This window comes from Vanacampus margaritifer, chromosome 3, assembly GCF_051991255.1.
Source record: "Vanacampus margaritifer isolate UIUO_Vmar chromosome 3, RoL_Vmar_1.0, whole genome shotgun sequence".
In the NCBI taxonomy this organism is placed as follows: domain Eukaryota; kingdom Metazoa; phylum Chordata; class Actinopteri; order Syngnathiformes; family Syngnathidae; genus Vanacampus; species Vanacampus margaritifer.
The window spans coordinates 28466105-28482463 of record NC_135434.1 but is presented as its reverse complement, the minus strand read 5'-3'; positions in this window follow the sequence as shown (position 1 = coordinate 28482463).

Genomic DNA, 16359 nt, shown 5'->3' with positions numbered 1-16359 from the left:
AAGATGGAGCGGAGACCGGAATCCACGGCCGCGGAAGACTCACGACCTGCCAGAGCGTCTCCTGTTTTCCCCACTTCCCGATCAGCAGGCAATCTTGTCTTCCGGGAACCCAATATTCCGCATCCCCCCCGCTACGCTGGCGAGATTGGTGGGTGTGACCAGTTCCTTCATCAGTGTAGCCTGGTCCTCGACCAACAGCCGTACACCTTCCCGGACGCCGGCTCCAGAGTTGCTTTTATTATGAGCTTGCTTTCCAGCCAGGCAGCATTATGGGCGATGGCGGCCAGCAAAACCAACCCGGAGCTCCGAGCCTCAGTTCCTGCCTTCCTGACTGAATTCCGTAAGGTCTTCGACCACCCAGTAAGAGGGAAAGAAGCAGGCAGCCGCTTACTGGACCTCCAGCAAGCCGGCTCCTCCGTGGCGGAATTCTCCATCTCTTTCCGGGTTTTGGCCGCCGAGAGTGGTTACTGCGACGCGGCGCTGTGCGGAATTTTCCGGCAGGGACTAAACCCGCGGATTAAGGATGAGCTGGCGGCACGGGACGAGACGTCCACGCTGGAGGAGCTCATCGGCTTGGCCATCCGGTTGGATAACCGGTTGCGGGAGCGACGGCGGGAACGGGAGGAGGAGGAGCGACGACCGGAGGCAGCGGAGACGTCTGCTCAGCCGGTGTCGGCCACGTCCGCGGGGCGCTTCGTCGACGCCCCGCCTCCCAACGCTTCATGGCGATGCGCGCCTGCCAGAGATGGCGCGGAGCCTTTGCAGCTGGGAGGAGAGCGGCTCTCGGCAACGGAGCACACGGACCGGTGGAGACACCTAGCGGCCAAGTGTGGGAGGCGGCCTGAGAGACACAGGCACGTCGCACCTGTTCCAGCCCCAACCATCCCATTCCAACGTAACCCAAGGAGACTACTAGTCTCAGGAGAGATGACATGGGGGGGGGGTAAACGCTAGGATGACGGCTCTGGTGGATTCAGGGTCGGATGAATGCATTATTGACCCGAGGATGGTGGACATCCTGAAATGCCCGGTGGTTGAACTCAAGAGAGCCAAGGAGATGCGCGACCTCGACGGGCGCACCCTGGGTGTGATTTCACACCGAACGGAGAGCCTACAGATGCGTCTATCGGGGAACCACGTGGAAACAGTTCAGTTCCTCATTATGCCGTCCCGGTCGGCCCCAGTGGTCCTGGGCCTGACTTGGCTGGCCAGGCATAACCCGGACATTAACTGGGGCATTCCCAGGGTGGAGAGATGGAGTGTTTTCTGTCACTCGCATTGCCTGCAGTCAGCAGTGGATGATCACCGTGGCCCAGCCAAAGCCACGTTAGAGGAGATTAACCTGGATGAGGTACCGGCAGAATACCACGACTTGCGGGAGGTGTTTAGCAAGGACCGGGCCATGTCTCTCCCTCCACATCGACCTTACGACTGCGCAATAGAACTGGTTCCTGGGGCACCGCTGCCTGGTACACGCCTATATCAGATCGCCAAGCCGGAACGTCAAGCCCTCACGGAGTACCTCACCACGTCCCTGGCGGCCGGACTGATTCGGCCTTCCAAGTCACCGCTAGGGGCGGGGTTCTTCTTCGTGGAAAAGAAAGACAAGACCCTACGCCCGTGCATCGATTTCCGTGGTCTGAACGACATAACTATCAAAAACAAATATCCGTTGCCGCTAATGGACTCAGCGTTTGCTCCCTTACATTCAGCCACGGTATTCACCAAACTGGACCTTCGCAGTGCCTACCATCTAGTGAGGATAAGGGAGGGCGATGAGTGGAAGACAGCATTTAAAACACCTATTGGGCATTTTGAGTACTTGGTGATGCCGTTTGGCCTCTCAAACGCTCCCGCCGTGTTCCAGGGATTCATTAATGACGTCCTGCGCGACATGCTCAATCATTTTTGTTTTGTTTACCTGGACGACATTTTGATTTTTTCAAGAAATCAAACCGAACATCGACAACATGTTCGGCTGGTCCTGGAACGACTGCTGGAAAACCGGCTGTATGTAAAAGCCGAAAAATGTGAGTTTCACGCCAGTTCAGTCCAATTCCTCGGCTACATTGTGGAGAAGGGTCGATTGAGAGCCGACCCAGCGAAGATCCAGGCCGTGGTAGAGTGGCCCACTCCCACATCCAGGAAACACCTACAGAGGTTCCTTGGATTCGCAAACTTCTACCGTCGATTCATTCGCAACTACAGCTTAAAAGCGGAACCACTAACAAGACTGACATCCACCAAAATTCCGTTTGTTTGGACCCAACAGGCAGAGGCCGCATTCGTCAATTTAAAAGTATTATTTTCGCGTTCCCCGGTGTTGACACACCCCGATGAGACTCTTCCCTTTATCGTCGAGGTCGACGCTTCAGAGACAGGAGTGGGGGCAGTGTTATCCCAACGGTCACCGGAGGACCAGAGGCTACACCCATGCGCCTTCTTCTCGCGCCGGCTCAACCAGGCTGAGCGCAACTACGACGTGGGCAACCGGGAGCTGCTGGCCGTTATCCTTGCGTTGCAGGAGTGGCGGCACTGGCTGGAGGGCGCGGCGGAACCTTTCCAGATCTTTTCTGACCACAAAAACTTGGCGTACCTCCGGTCCGCCCGAAGGCTGAATCCCCGCCAGGCACGCTGGGCCCTGTTCCTAACCAGATTTAATTACACCATCACCTACCGACCAGGAGCCCGGAACACCAAGCCGGACGCCTTGTCCCGAATACACAGTCCAGCCGCCGAGGGGTCTCCACCCGAAACCATTGTCCCGGAGGACAGAGTATTGGGAGCCCTCCGGTGGGAAGTGGAGCGGAAGGTGGCGGATGCAGCGGACGACACGCAGACCCCGGTCGCGTGCCCTGAAGACAAGTTGTTCGTGCCCACACACCTTCGGCAGGAAGTGCTGCAGTGGGGGCATGCGTCGAAGGTAGCATGTCACCCTGGGGTGGGTCGCACGCTGTCCTTGGTAGCACAGAGATTTTGGTGGCCTGGGCTGCGCAAGGACGTCCAGGACTATGTCACGTCCTGCACGGTGTGTGCCCGTAATAAGTCCTCCCGCCTGAAGCCATCCGGCCAGCTCCGACCCCTGCCCATTCCCCACCGTCCCTGGTCGCATGTGGCCCTGGATTTCATTACCGGACTACCTACTTCCAACGGGCGGTCGGTAATCCTGACGGTGGTGGACCGGTTTTCAAAGATGGCCCACTTTATCGCCCTGCCCAAATTGCCCACCTCGCTACAAACGGCGGATATCCTGATAAAAGACGTTTTCAGGATCCACGGGATTCCAGTGGACCTCGTCTCCGACAGGGGGCCCCAGTTCGTGTCCCGGGTTTGGAAGGCCTTTTGCAAGTCCTTGGGGGCTACGGCTAGCCTGTCGTCGGGCTACCACCCCCAATCCAATGGGCAGACGGAGCGTGCCAACCAGGATTTGGAGGCAGCGCTTCGATGTGTGTGCCATCAGCACCCTTCCTCGTGGGCGTCCCACCTCCCTTGGGTCGAATACGCCCACAACACTCTCGAGTGCTCGGCCACAGGCCTGTCCCCGTTCAACGCGGCCTGTGGCTATCAACCCCCCTTGTTTCCTTCCCAGGAGGGCGGTGTTGCCATTCCCTCAGTCCAGACCCACCTCCGCCGGGCTCGCAGGGTTTGGCAAGACACTAGGAAGGCCCTGTGCCGCACCTCGGACCGCAACAAGCGGCTCGCGGACAGGCACCGGGTTCCGGCACCGCTCTACCGACCGGGTCAGAAGGTGTGGCTCTCAACTAGGGACCTACAGTTGGCGGGGAGTTCAAGGAAGCTGGGGCCGCGGTTCATCGGCCCGTTTGAGGTCAACGCTATGGTCAACCCGGTAGCGGTCCGGCTCAACCTGCCCCCTACTCTCAAGGTACACCCAGTGTTCCACACGTCCCTGCTTAAGCCTGTCTCTGCCAGCCCCTTGTGCCCGCCGACCGCGCCCCCGCCGCCTCCCCGGGTCGTGGGGGGGCAGCCGGTGTACACAGTAAGGGACATTCTGGACTCTCGAAAGCGGGGCAGAGGGTTTCAGTATCTGGTCGATTGGGAGGGGTACGGACCCGAGGACCGCCAGTGGGTTCCCCGCTCCTGGATATTGGACCAGTCCCTCGTTCGGGATTTCCATTTAGCACACCCATCGGCGCCGGGTGGTCCGCCTAGGGGCGTCGTTAAGGGGGGGGTACTGTCATGATTTGGGTCAGCTGGTGGGCTCCGCCCACCATACACACCTGCTGCCCATCATGCAATCAGACCTCAATAAAGGCCTGATGGACACAGCAAGGAGTGTCGGGTGATTACCCCGAGACGCCGCTCTCTTGACCCGACTGTACTCGTCTTACAAGTTTTCTCCTGCTGCCCATGACTTACTTTTTTGCCGCCACTGTGCGTGATTTTGAGTTTGTTTGCTATCCGCCTGTGCGCGTGAGTTTGTGTTTATTTTTGTCCGCCTGTGTGCGTGATTTTGTGTTTGCGTTTATCGCCACATTAAATCAAAGTTATCCGCATCCCTGCCGTGGCTCGCCTTCCTCACTGCATCTGGGTCCGCCCTTCTCAAGCCGTGACATTTTGCTTTTCCCTTCAGGGGTCGCCACAGCAAATCAGTTGCCTCCATATAACCCTGTCCTCTGCTCTCACGCCGACTGCCTTCATGTCCTCTTTAACTACATCCATAAACCTCCTCTTCGGTCTTCCTCTAGACCTCCTGCCTGGCATTTGGAAAAAATTTACAGTTTTAGATTGTAGAAACAGTGTATTGGTGTGTTGGAGATATCCTACATTATGGACTGCTCTTTTTTGCAACAGAAACAGGTTGTAATGATGTCTTGTAAGTGTTTCCCCAAACTTCTGAACAATAATTTAAATATGGTAATACTAGAATGTACAGAATGTGTAATTATTTCTGGTTGAGAAAATGTTTGACTTTTGTCAGAATGGAGATGCTTTTAGAGAGTTTGGATCCAATATATTTAATGTGTGGTTTCCAGCACCTTTTATTAGCAACAATTTCCTTCAGGAATTTAATCTCATTTACTCTTTCTATATCTACACCTTCAATTTGCAATCTTGCACAGTTCCCTATTTTAACATTAACAAACATAACTAATTTCACCTTGATTAAATTTATTGATAACTTGTTTTTATCAAGCCATGTTTTCACTTTCTTACATTCTGAGGTAATTGTATCCAAAATAAACTGCATTTTCTCACCAGAAACTAAAATAGTTGTGTCATCTGCAAATAACACAAACTTCAATAAATGAGACACGTTGCACAAATCATTAATATACAATATAAACAGTTTTGGTCCCAACACTGACCCCTGAGGGACAACACATACCATATCCAACATTTTGATTTAAATTCCCCCAACTCCACAAACTGTTGTCTTTCTTGTAAACAATTTCTGATCCAATTCAAGGCTGTATCCCTAATACCATAACACTCCAATTTACTCATCAATATATTATGGTTTATAATGTCAAATGTTTTTTGTAGATCAACGAACAGTCGTATTGTAAGTTCCTTTTTATCTATGGAATCAGTAATTTCTACAGTAAGTTCTGTTAAAGCTAGTGCAGTTGACCGTTTTGTTCTAAATCCATACTGACTATCAAAAAGTATTTAATGTTTTTCTATGAATTTATCTAACCTGTTATTGAAAAGTTTTTCAATAATTTTGGAGAATTGTGGTAGTAGGGAGACAGGCCTGTAAATTGTGAACTTGTATTCGTCCCCAGCTTTGTAGATTGGAATAATTTTTGCAGTTTTCATTTTATTTGGAAATTGCTCTGTTTGAAATGATAAATTGGCGATGTAATGTAAGTGGTTTAGAAATTCCCATAACTATCTTTTTCACTGTTTTCATATCAAGTTGATCACAATCAGTAGATGTTTTAGCTTTACAATTATTAACAATATTAATTACTTATTTTTCTTTGACAGGACTGAGAAACATTGAACTTAAATTTCTTTCAATTATGTTGGTGTTTGTATTTTTTGCTGTATCAGGATCAGGATTTTTTTTTTGCTAGATTTGGTTTCACATTTGCAAAAAAATCTGTTGAACTTGTCTACAACATCCACCATATTGTTGATGTGTATGCCATTTTCTATAAAAATTAGGGTGGATAGTTATTCTGTCTGGTGCCACTCCTAATCACATTTAAAATATTCCAAATACCTTTAATGTTGTTTCTATTATTTTTCTAGTAGTTTTGTATAATATTCTTTTACGTATTCTCATAATACTAGTCAATTTATTTTTTATAATTCTTATATTTGCTTTCTGCTTGTGTAGTTCTGTATTTCAGAAATTCTCTAAATAAAGTATTTTTATTTTAGCCCCTTTGTTATCCATTGATTATCATTGTGTTTTGGTTTTATTTTGTATTGTTTAATTGGACATTTAGCATCATATAATTGTTTAAATGTACTAAGAAATTTATCATAAGCTTTATATATATTTTTTTCTTTGTATAGTAAATTCCAGTCCTGATTCAGCAAATCATTTTTAAAAGCCTCAATGGCTTCCGCAGTCCTGACTCGTCTGTATTGTGTTTTGTTATCTTGATTATTTTTAGTGTATTTGCAATCATATGTTGTGAATATAGGCAAGTGGTCACTAATGTCATTTATCAATTCTCCAGTCCTCATATTGGTATCCATGACATTAGTGAGTATGTTATCTATTAATGTTGAACAGTGAGTGGTGATTCTGCAAAGTTCTTCTGGGAAAGAAGTTGAGGCTATATACCGTATTAATAAACTCTTCTGTCACTTTGTGATTGTTTGGGTTTAGAAAATCAATATTGTAGTCGCCAAAAATGAACATATCTTTTTTGTTAGTTTCTGTGTAAATTTTTTCCATCCAGGTTTTAAATATATCAATTTTGGAGCCTGGGGCTCTATATATACAACTGACATACACATTCTTTGTTTTTTCCATTATTATTTCTATTGTGACACATTCCAACATATTATCCCCCACCAATGTCATCCTTTCTACTACCTTAAATTTAAAGCTCTGATGCACATATAAAGCCACCCCACCTCCATTTCAGCCCGGGTTAGGGATAGGGTTAGGGTTGGGTTAAATTGAGATGATATATTCAAATTCTATCATTAATTCCCTTTAAAATGGTATATAATACATGGACATACCTAAAAAATTGACAGTTACAGCAATTTTAATGTTGTCAGGTTGAAATTGATGAGTTTAAAGTTTTGGTACTTGCATCTTTCAAATGTCCATAGCAACCAGTACCTTAGGAAAAAAATATTGACCTGAAATTTTCAGGAACTGTTAATAGACCACTGGGAAGTCAATTTCAATCGCGGGTAAGAACATCATCCGCGATTTAAACCCATTAAATGTTTAGAAAGTTTGACCTCTCAAAAGATGAAATCCGCCTCAACTTTTGAAGATCAAATTCCGCTAATAATTCATCTTCCGAGGCATCATCAGACAAAAATTGGATCTTTTATTGTTTCTCCTTGCAATATTTTCTTGTTAAACGAGGTCACGTTACTGCAGTGGGAAATTTGGTTGAATAAGTTTGTGTGAATTAAAATATTATTTGCCATTGATTATTTGAATTGAATTTTGAATAGGAACGATACTGAATTTCTAATAGGAATGATATGAACCTTAACCCTAAGTCCTCCTAACCCTCACAACTACCCTAAGAAATTCTGTTGTTGAAAAGTATGTAATATTTAGTGGAAAAAAATTGTCATTTTTGCTGAGTTGAAAATGGATGGACTTCTGGTGGAGTGCATGGTTGGGTAATGTTTAACATATCTGCCTCACAGGAGTCCTTTTCTGTTTTTGCTTGTGTGGGATTTCTCCGGGTTCTCTACTTCCTCTGGTTTCCCAGAACCAGGCTACTGATGTTAACTGAAGACTCTAAATTGCCCAAAAGTGGTTCTAAATGATTGTTTGTCTGTATGTTCCTTGTGATTGACTGGTGACCAGTCCAGGATGCACCATTGTTTTAATTTAGTTTTTATGTTTCAGTGTTTCCTTACTTGTGGGGGGAGGTCAGTGATGGGAGCTGTGGCTGCGGAGGGTGCTGCTGTGGACATATCCCTGGCTCTGCAGGTTGGGGGGCACTCAGACTCAGCCTTCCTGGGGTCCTGTCTCCTCCGTTGGCCTTGGGCTGGGCGGTCCTTGTGCGGCTGCCCTTACCAAAAAGTAGTATACATTAAGTACATAATATAGAATATCCTTATACCTTAGTTTATTTTTCAAGTGTACTTATTCTTATACTAAAATTAAACTTTATAGTAAACTCCTTGGGACCAAATAGGAAAATTTCAGTACACTTAAAAGTATACTTAGTATATTATAATGTATATTAATAAGTATGGTTAAGCATAGTATATTTAAGTACACTATTAAGTATACTTGAAAGTATACTTTGTGGTACACTTATGTCCACAGTTTAGTTTACAGCAAAAAGCCCAGTGATGAATTGACAGCGATCAAACCAGCGAACACTGGAACTGAAAGTACCTTAACCTCTGGGCTATCCAGTCACATGATCTTTAGGGTTTTATAAACAAATGTAACCTATATTTTTGGTTCCTTGCTTAGCCATGCCTTCTAAGTATATACTACAGCAGGGGTGCCCAAGTTCAATCCTCGAGAGTCCCTATCCAGCCTCTGTTTTCCATGTTTCTTTCCACTAACACACCTGAATCATGATCAGGATCGTTATCAGGCTTCTGCAAAGCTTGCTGATTAGCTGATCATTAGATTCATCTGCACTGCAGGAGGGAAACATGGAAAACAGGATGGATAGGGGCTCTCAAGGACCAGACTTGGGCACCACTGTACTACAGTATGTACATTTTTAGTATATGTTTTAGTATACTTACAAGTACACTTAACATTTATTGGTGGAGTATACTTCCAAAAAGTATAAGAAAAGTAAACTGGAAGTATACTCTCATGATTTTGAGTATACTTCAAGCATACTTATATAAACTTTTTTGGTAAGGGTGTTTCTGCGACTTCGAGCTGCTCACGGTTCTTGTTGCCGACAGCCCTCTGTGACGATGCTTTTTCAGTCTGCTCTGTTCTCAGCCTTGCCTCGGCAGCCATTCCAGTGGTCCACAGCCTACAGGTGGTCGGGTGGGAGGCAATCTGTTAGTGCTTTTGATTATTTTAATGTGAATCTTTTTTCATTGCTTTTAACTCATTTGCTCCCAAAAATGTATAAAAACGTTCTACGTCCCAAAAACATATATATATTTTTTATGTTATTATTTTTATGCTAAAGCATACAGATGGCTTTGATGCAGCCTCTGACTTGAAGAGGTCGCCTAAAGCAATGGTAGTTATTACAAAATCAGCCAGCAGGTGGCTGCAGAGTATAAGAGACACAACAAGCTCTTTCCCTCATTCTTTTCAACAGGTTTGTGAATAATGATGAAACTTAGCTATATCCTAATGCTAATTGCTGCAAAACGAAAACTCTGGATCCTGTCCCAGACACTGTCTTCCTTCTTCTGTTCAAAATGTGCATCCAATGCAGTGGCTACCTGGAGCCCTGAAATTGCTTTGGAATGATCAACTTTATAACAGAAAGGAATTAATGTATTTGTATAAGTAGTCTTTGGTGAGTAGTGTGTGTACTAGGGATTGATGGTTTCCACTATGTCCGTGCAAATATCACAACAAACACATCATCTTTACTGTAACCTTAGCTCAGGACCGACCAATTAATTAGCTTAGCTTTTATTGTTATTGCTTTGCTAGCATAAATGTTGATGATTCCACATCAGAAAATTGATGTAACCTTTTCACAATATGCTGTAACCTTTCATGGCTCACGTCAATTTGTTGCACATACATCTTTCCCTTGGACTTTTGTGGAGTCTGGGCAATTGCCTGGCTAACTTCAGTTTCAGGTCATTTGTCTATGATAAATACATGTATGTTAGCTGGTGAATGTTATCTGGTGATTTGCATTTGAGTTGTCCCACCATTCTGGCCAAATATAACTTTATCTGCATCAATTTTGGTACAATACATGTTTTATTGTTTTATTTACATGTTTCTTAATTTGATGTGGTTACTGCTGTGCAAAGCTCAGGGTCAGAGCTGGTGCAGTAGTCAGCAGAGGAAAGTTGATGAATCACGTCAAAGATGGGTCACTGTGTTAATTCTACTCCATTTATCCAGAGGTGGTCGATCACATTGGTCATGCAACCTCCTTTGAATGATGTCATTGTATTAAATGTGTTACACGGAGCCAACTGGTCGTTCTTTTTGACAGCCACTCTCATTTAATCACCACTGCACAGTGCTCACTGTCCATTGTGGCACGCTGAACACAAACTTCCTGTGTGCTTTTTATCATTAGCATTTGGTGGCTTTTTTTGGTTAGTGGAATAGACATAAATATTTAGAACTATCACTTAAAATGGTAAGAATTCCGTGACAATTTCTATGTTATTTGACAGAGGCAGCTTCAACACATAACTCTGTTCCAATGAATGTGCAAAACAAGCCAGTGCTGCAACACTGCAAATCACATTAGGTTTGGCCTAAAAACACTCACGTTCCATCCTTTGCTGCTTTTGGAGCCTCTCTTCAGGTGACAAAGATAACACACTTGGCTTTAAACCACTTAGACAGGCACAACACCAGAGATTTTTGACCTTCCTTGTTTTGAAAGGTGGGGTTTGTGTGCCCAGGGTCACCAGGGAAATCTGCACAAACACTGGGATCCAAAACAAGCTTGACTAGAAAATCTTTGAAAATGCTCTTACCTGATAAACATATCATATCAATGATGGCCACTTTATTGTTAAAGTCTTTTTTTCTATGACTCAACAGCTGTTCACAATAAAAGGAAACTAATGTCTCTTATTCACAAGGTCTTCATGTACCAAAATGATACAATTTGACACATTTGCCTTTGTTGTAGATTAGTGTTAATTTCGTCAACGAAAACTAAACAAAAGTAATTTCGTCAACACACATTTTTTACCGGACTAAAATCCTGCCACAGTTTGGGTTTAGCCCCTGATTCTAGCTAGCTAGCTCCCTAGTACATACACGAGCACCATGGGAGCTAGATAGCGAGCTAGCTAGTACCTGAGGCTACAGCCAAACTGTGGCAGGGTTTTGCTTTCTGGACCTGGATTTACCACCTCTGATTTAAACCCGCATTAATAAATAACTGGGACTAAATCAGTATGCATTTTCGTCTACTAATTAAGACGAGTCGTAAATGTACATAAAAACTGGACTAAAGTCCATGGACATGTTAGTTCATGAACAAAAACGAGACGAAAGTTATATGATTTTGTAAAATCTTGGCTCTGCTAATCTGTCACTCTGACACTGTCATGTGACACCCCACCCTTTCAAATATGCAGCTAGCGAGTGCAACATGCAGAATCACATGGGACAGACAAGAGGTGGATTCACGGCGAAAGGTTGAAGAAAAAAATATTACTGCTATAACGTTTCAACAATAATGTTAATCCGACCGCTAACTAATGCTGGCTAATTTACTAGCTCATAGCATGGAGCCATAGTAGTCACTTGTTAATATACTGTAATTGTGTGTGAAGTTGTTTTTCATCAAAAAAGATAAGAGAACATTTCATGTGAAATAGATTCACATCCGAAATGTTTAACATAATATGCTGACAAAAAAAAAAATACAGGGGTAAAATGATTGTTCTCACTAAAACTAGACGAATACAATTATGTTTTCTTGGACTAAAATATATAGTCGAATAAAATTGACTTAATAAAATTGGGATGAGGTTGATTATGATAAAAACTAACAAGTGTGATTGAAACTGGACTTAAACTGAGACTAAATTAAAAAATATTGGATACAATTAACACTATTGCAAATGTTATTACTGTCATGTTTGGTTCTGTTTTTCCTTGTGTGTCTCCCTTGGTCTTGTTAAGTGTAATCCTGCTCTTCCTCGTGTCAACCAATCAGTGCCCTCAGCCACTTGTGTCTTGCCCCAGGTGTGTCTTCTTGTGGCGTTAGTGTGTGTATTTAGTCTCCTGTCTCCCCTTTGTCTGCGTTGATTCATTGTCGTTTTCCTCACGTCATGCTGCCAGGTTGTTTTTTTGCCTTGTTGTCCTCCCCATGTTTTGTTTCATTGCCATTTGGAGTTCGCTTTTGTTTTGAATAATTAAATTCCTTTTTTTTTTTTCACATTACCTCTGCCTCCTTGCCCTGCTTCCCTGCGTTTGGGTCCCCCACCAAACTTTACCCCCTTAGACAGAATGAATCGACCAAGAAAGGACCCAGCGGGAAGCATATGGCGACGCCAAGCTAGCCCTCAGCCTGCCGACCACCACCTCCCTCTTCGTTTAGGTTCTGTTTTTTCCTCTGTCTCTTGTTCGTCTATTCCCCCCTCACTCATGTCCTATAGTCCTCCTTGTGTGTCACGAGTCACCTCCTTATCTGTTTTTAGATACGGATTCTGACCTTTCTGATATCGAAGAAGCCCCGGTTTTGGTTAATCGCCTCTGACTCCGATGATTTTGATTCAGATTTCCCTGTTTTTTCTAGTTCTTGACCCATTTTTCTTTTGATGAACCTATCCCCACATCCTCAGGTCAACGTGACCTTTGGCCAGCTATCCGGGACCTCCGCGTGGTGGCCGGCGGGCGCGCCCAAGTAAAGGTCACAAATCCTCTTCACGAACGTCAGCCCTCTTTTTCAAGTCACGTCACCCCACGTCTTCCAAGCCACAAAACCCCGTATCTCTTTCAGCACATAGTAAGTCTGTAACCAACTCACGTCTCGAACCTGTCCCCACACCACTTCATTCCCCACCATTTTCATCACCTCGTTCCCTGCGATTTTGTCACATCCTTCCAAGCTTGCCCCCACTTCACCTCGTTCTCCCTTGTCCTCACCGCCTCAGGTATCTTCTAGTTTTGAGTCTTAAGTTCCTGTATACTCGGTCCCTCGTGACTCCTGTGTTCCCCAACCCCAATGGCGGCAGGCTGATGTGGTCCCAGTCCCTGCTCCACGGCAGCCTCAAGTCCCCGTCCCGGCTCCACAGCAGCCTCAAGTCCCGTCCCGGCTCCATGGCAGCCTCATTCTCGGGCCTCCTCGCCTCTGCCGCTGGTGCCCCAGGCCTCCTCGCCTGTGCCTCTGCCTCCCTGGGCTTCTTTGCCTGTGCCGCTGCCGCCCCGGGCATCCTCGCCTGTGCCGCTGCCTCCTTGCCACAGCCGCTGTCGTGCTAAGTCTCTTCGACTCTGCCATGGCAGGCTCAAGCCTATTGTGGACAGGTGGCGCACATCCCGCTGCCGTCTTCTGCTCCTCGTTCGGCAGTGCAAGCCCTATGGCCGCCGTCTGCTCCTCGTCCGGTGGGGCATGCCCTATGGCCGTCCTCTGCTTTCCATGCCAGGGTGGCGCGGACGCTGCCACAGCCGCCTTCTGCTCGAGTGTGGCGTCCGGGACGCCCTCCTGACCGGCGCCGCCGGGCTCCCCTCGTCTGGCGTCCGGGACGCCCTCCGGACCAGCGCCGCCGAGCTCCCCTCGTCTGGCGTCCATGACGCCCTCCGGACCAGCGCCGCCGGGCTCCCCTCGTCTAGCCTCCGTGATGCCCTCCGGACTGGCCCTGATGGGTGGGCCAGGTTCCCGCCTCCATGCCTCCTTCCGCCCGCCCTGTTTTTGGACTTTTTTTTGTTTTAGGGACGTCTGGGAGCCGTCCCTTGAGGGAGGGGTACTGTCAAGTTTGGGTTCTGTTTTTCCTTGTGTGTCTCCCTTGGTCTTAAGTGTAATCCTGCCCTTCCTCGTGTCAACCAATCAGTGCCCTCAGCCACTTGTGTCTTGCCCCAGGTGTCTTGTTGTGTCGTTAGTGTGTGTATTTAGTGTCCTTTTCTTTGTTTTGGAATGTTTAAACGTGTTGTATGGAATGATAAAACTGCTACAAATCCTAAATATTCAAATAAAAATGTAGCAAATCATCTTCTATGAATCAAACAAATGCAGCTGCAAGGTAATAATAAAAAAAAAACTTGTGTTGTCAAAAAAGTAGAAGGATGGGCATCAATGACAGGAGGATGGCAACTATAGACTTTTGACAGTGCTTTTAGAAAAAGAGTACTTTACATTATATTCCACACTGGAAGCAATGATGCTCAATGGAAGACCTCATTTGATGATTGTAGGGATGAGGCCAAGGTTCTTGAAGAGCCACTTTTCTCCAGCTCTTGAGCTGGATGCAAGCTTCTGCTCTCAAATGATGAATGGGCTCCTTAACTAGCAAATCTGTCATGAGGCATTCGCAGCCATGACAACTGGAGTCACAAAGGTTGGAGGTAGAAGAGCGAGAGTGCTGAGAGAGCTCCACTGTGCAGTCATCTTTTTTCACGTGTATATCTGAAATGCATCTATCACTATCAACAAACCCTTTATTTACCAATAGTGCAACCCTGCTCCACTCAAGTTCAGTGTATTGTTTTATTTTTTTTGTTTCCTTGCATGAGAATTTCTGTAAATGTATTTTCTTTCATTCATATAATTTAATGATTTGAGGATTCACCAGTAACATATTCCAGATCTGCTTTACTTTATTTGTTTAATCTCGACACAAAATGGAAAAGAATACGGTTGTATTCTCCTCTTTGTAGCTTGAAGAAAAGAAGGCACAAAACAAGGCCTGTATTTTTCTCTTAGTTATGGGTCTGCTCCTTGTGACTGCAGGGTGGTGGGAGGTGGTTGCCTGTTTGTCAAAGGCCCACTAGCCTTGTCCATTTTGACATTCACATGGGAGCAGTAATGATCCTAAAAGCTGCAATTAAGCTGACTGTCACGTTCCAGGGAAGCGCCTGGTGCCGGCACTGTGCAGCACCTATTATTCTCAGTGGGAATACTCCCCAAAGAACAGCATTTTCTCTTCACCCCAATCTGACTCTGTCAACTAGTGGAACTTTTATTTAAATATCAAAGCACATTTCGAAGTGCAGATACAATATGATACCATTAATTGAAATCACAAATCATTATTAAATAGTTTCCCTTAAGCAAAATCAATCATTTTCACAGCTGTAATTCATTAAAGACATTTAAATGAATTCAAATAAATGTCTAGGTTCATGTCCCCAAAAGTAGATGACACATTCTAACAGTAGCTATTGCTATTTTTTGTAACTTAATGTAATTAATTGCTAATGCAAAATGATTTCTGTATTAGTGCTGTCACTATAGAATAATTTTTAGAATCAATTAATCTATTAATTATTCAATCGAGTAATTGACTAATTTGATTCATTTTAATTTTGCATTAAAGCGTATTAAAAAAGTTATTATTTTTTTTTTTTTTACCTGATTGCTGTTTATTAACCAGTGATTGGTGTTTATTTCGTACTTCTTATTTGTACAGTGATGAAAAAAAAAAAGGGGGGGGGGGCGTTATTGGTGTTGTACTGTGTTCGGTCATTGTTTTTCAAAGTAAAAACAGATGTTTGAAAATGTCTTATTTTGATTCAATCAGTCTTCTTCCATTAAGGACTACATAAATTACTGTTGATATGCTGAAATCAGAGGATTTGCAAAATAAAAAAATAAAAAAAACTTGATTATTAAAATACAAAATAGTTGTCAATTAATTTCATAATTGCGTACTTGTCAATTAATTAATTTTGACAGCTCTATTCTACGTACATTAAAGTGATGCATGTGATGTATTATCATCTGTGGCATCTTGCACACAGTAATCTTAAATCTATATAGAAATATATATTTTTAAATATATAGGAAGCTATATTATGTATCAGTGTATTGTATTATCACTATCATACGATTGTATTAGCACTACTTTGTGTGCATTACTCATTATAAATGCTATTTTTTTAACATGAGCGATGATATAAAAATCTATTTACAATGAGAGCTGCATAAGGTATTATCAAATGTCAATGCATTTTTTTTAGATGAAAGTTTACTATAATCTACTACTCTTCACCATCAATGTACTGTATATGTGCTATATAGAAGTATTTCATTAAAGCTGTTTTTAAGATGATCTCAGAAATATTCGATAGAGCATTGTGCATCGAAGGTCAATGTTAGGAGGAGGACCCAGCATATTTAAATACATGGGGAAAGCATTGAGGGAATTGTTAATATATCAGATGTAAATGTTTTCTGAAGTGAAATGCTTGGCTACTGTCATAGGACACACTGCTGAGTTGTCTGATGTACAAGCCACTGTTGTTTATTCATTATGTATTGAGTTATTTATTTATTTATTTGTTTATGTATATTAAAGTATTTTTATTCCATTTTCAAGCAGGCAAATGTGTGTGTTGGGGTGGGGGTTGGGGTTCAATTAGTTGAGTGAATGTAA